A 3,696-nucleotide genomic window follows, 5' to 3' on the forward strand; every position below is an offset into this window, starting at 1 on the left:
ACAGAGCTCATAGATCCTATAAAGGAATTGTACAATTGAGATTACAAAGACAACTAGGTAACAACATTATGACAGGAAGAAAACCTTATGTGTTAATATGAACCTTAAACATAAATGACTTAAGTTTTCCACTTAAAGATATAGATAGGTCAACCATATTTAAAAAACAAGATTCAACTGCTTGCTGTCCACAAGGAGCCTGCAAAATAAGTGAAGGCCCATAAACTCAAAATGAAGGGGTGGACAAAGATATATCATGTAAACAGAACACAAACAAACAGAAAAAAAGCAGGAGTAGCTATAGTTATAACAGTTAAAACAGACTTTAAATAATCAATAGTGAAATAAGACAAAGAAAGTTGTTACATAATGATAAAGGGTTCAATTCAAATAGAAGGTATAATTACTCTCAACATGTATGTGCCAACCACCAGAGCACTCAGATTTATGAAACAAACACTACTAGATCTGAGAAAAGAGATACAGAGCAATGAAATAGTAGTAGGGGACTTCAATACCTCCATGGTAGCACTAGACAGATGACTGAGGCAGAAAATCAACAAACTCTGGACTTCAACAGGACTCTAGATCAAATGGACCTAATAGACAGTTACAGAACATTGTGCCCAGCAACCACAGAATATACATTTTTCTATCACTTCTCAACCTTTTGGCTAAGATCAAGTGTAGTATCTGTTCTTATCAGAATATACATTTTTCTTATCCATGCATAAAATATTCTCCAAAATAATCTATATACTTAGTCATAATTTCTTAATACAAGCCTCAATAAATTAAAAAAAATAAAAATTATGTGAAATATCTTGGATGACAGCAGAATAAAATTAAATCTATGCATACATATACATGGAAATTAAGCAACTTGCTCTTGAATAAGCTTTGGGTAAATGATGAGATTAAGGTAGAAATAAAAATAAATTTGACACGAATGAAAATAGAAACACAACATACCAAAACCTATAGGATACAGCAAAAGCAGTGTTATGAGAAAAGTTTATAGCATTGAATGCCTACATTAAAAAAGATATAAAGATCTCAAATTTACAACCTAAATGTCATACCTCAGGGAACTAGAGAAATAAGAGCAAACAAAACCTAAAGCTAGCAGAAGGAATGAGAAAACAAGGATATAATGAATCATTAATTTAAAAAATTGGTTCTTTGAAAATTTAAACAAAATTTATAGACGCCTAGTTAGATTAAAAAGTAAAAGAGAAGATTTATATAAGCGCAATCAGGAGGATAAAGGTGACATTACAACTGATATGCAGAAATACAAAAGATCATTAGAGACTCCTATGAACATCTCTACATGCACAAACTAGAAAACTGACAGGAAATGTGTACTTTTCTGGAAACATACAACCTCTCAAGATTGAACTGAAGAAATAAAAATCTAGAACAAACCAATAACATGTAAAGAAAAACAATCAGTAATCTTAAAAAATCTTCCAACAACAAAAAGTCCAGAAGCAGAGAGTTTCACAAACTTTACCAGACAGACAAAGATGAGCTGATACTAATCTTTCTAAAACTATTCTAAAAACAAAACAAAAAAAATTGAGGAGAAAGAATTGCTCCCTAACTCATCTACAAAACCACTATCACCCTGGCACCAAAATCAGGAAAGAACACAACAAAAAAGAAAAACTACAGACCAATATCCTTGATGAGCACAGGTGCAAAAATCCTTAACAAAATACTAGCAAACTGAATCCAACAGCACATAAAATATCATGATCAAGTATTATTATAGGGATGCAAAGGTGGCTCAATATACAAAAATCAATAAATGTGAGTCACCACGTAAACAGAATTAAAAGCAGAAAACATGATCACCTTGTAGAGGCAGAGAAATCATTCAATAAAATACTTCCTTTATGATAAAAACCTGCAACCAACTAGGCATCAACAGAACATACCTCAAAGTAATCAGAGCCATCTATGGCAAACCTATAGCCAACATCTTACTGAAAGTGGAAAGGTTGCATGCATTCTCCCTAAGAACTGGAACAAGACAAGGACGTCCACTCTTACCACTCTTATTCAGCATGGTACCAGAAATTCTTGCCAGAGCAATCAGACATGAGAAAGAAATAAAAAGCACCCAAATAGGAAAAGGGGAAATCAAAGTATCTCTGTTGACTGATGGCATGATCCTATACTTACAAACTCAAAAGACTCTTGTATTTGTTAGCTGACTCCGGTAAAGTTTCAGGATATAAAATTAACACACAAAAATCAGGACATTTTAATACCCCAATAATGTTCAAGCTGAGAAACAAATCCAGTCTCAATCCCATTTACATTACATTGTGTGTGTTTGTAACAGCACACACACAAAATACCTAGGAATACATTTAGCCAAGGAGATGAAAGGTCTTTTCAAGAAATACAGAACACTACAGAACACTGATGAAGTAAGTCATAGATGATACAAACAGAAAAATATCCCATACTCATGGTTTAGAAAAATCAGTATCCTTAAAATGACTATATGGCTCAAAGCAATCTACAAACTCAACACAATTCCTACTAAATCATTAATGTTACTTTTAACAAAATTAGGAAAAAAATTCCTAAAATTCATGTGGAACCGAAGTGGAGCCTGAATAGCCAAAGCAATACTAAGCGAAAAAAAAAAAAAAAAAAAAAAAAAAAAAAAAAAAAACAAAGTTGCAGGCCTCCCATTACCTGATTTAAATTATACTGTTAGACTATAGTAACCAAGGTAGTGGTTTAAAATGGTACTAGTTTAAACATAGACACATACGTCAATGGAAGAGAATAGAGAACCCAGAAATAAAGTCACAAACAGCTAATTGATCTGCAACAAAATTGACACAAATATACCATGGTTAAAGAACACCCAATTCAATAAATGGTGCTAGAAAAATTGGATAGCCATATGCAGAAAAATGAAGCTGAACCCATATCTCTCACCATATACAAAAATTATCTCCAGATGGATTGAGACTTAAACATAAGATCTGAAACTACAAAATCCCCATAAAAACCTAGTAAAAAGAAGAAAGAGGAAAACCTAGTGACAACTCTTCTGGACATTGGCTTAGGAAAAGCATTTATGACTAAGATCTCAAAAGCAAATGCAACCAAACAAAAATAGACAAATGGAACTTAATTAAACTAAAATGCTTCTGCACAGTAAAATAAATAATCAACAGTGAAGCAAGCAGTCTACCGAATGGGAGAAAATACTTGCAAACTACTCATCCAGCGAACGTCTAATATACAGAATCTGCAAGGAACTCAAACAACTCAACGTGAAAAAAAAAAAAAAAACTCATTAAAAATTAAGCAAAGGACACATACAGACATTTCTCAAAAGAGTATATTCAAGTAGCCAATGAACATATGAAAAAATGCTCAACATTACTAATCATCAAAGAAATGCAAATTAAAATCACGTTGAAATATCATCTAACACCAGTCAGAGGGGATATTATTAAGAAGTTAACAAATAACAGATGTTGGCAAAGATGTAGAGTAAAGGGAATGGTGGGAATGGTGGGAATATAAATTAGTACAACCTATATAGAAAACAGTATGGAGATTTCTTAAAGAACTAAAATTAGAACTACCATTAGACCCAGAATTCTACTACTGAGTATCTACCTAAAGGAAAACAAATAATTATATCAAAAAGACACCTGC

General features: G+C 32.5%; 1 pseudogene; it reads left to right on the top strand.

Moving 5' to 3' along the window:
• The first annotated feature begins 654 nt into the window (after window positions 1-654).
• LOC115900238 lies at window positions 655-744 on the top strand (annotated as a pseudogene).
• The last annotated feature ends 2,952 nt before the right edge of the window (window positions 745-3,696 follow it).

This window comes from Rhinopithecus roxellana, chromosome 10 (assembly GCF_007565055.1).
Source record: "Rhinopithecus roxellana isolate Shanxi Qingling chromosome 10, ASM756505v1, whole genome shotgun sequence".
Classification (NCBI taxonomy): Eukaryota; Metazoa; Chordata; class Mammalia; order Primates; family Cercopithecidae; genus Rhinopithecus; species Rhinopithecus roxellana.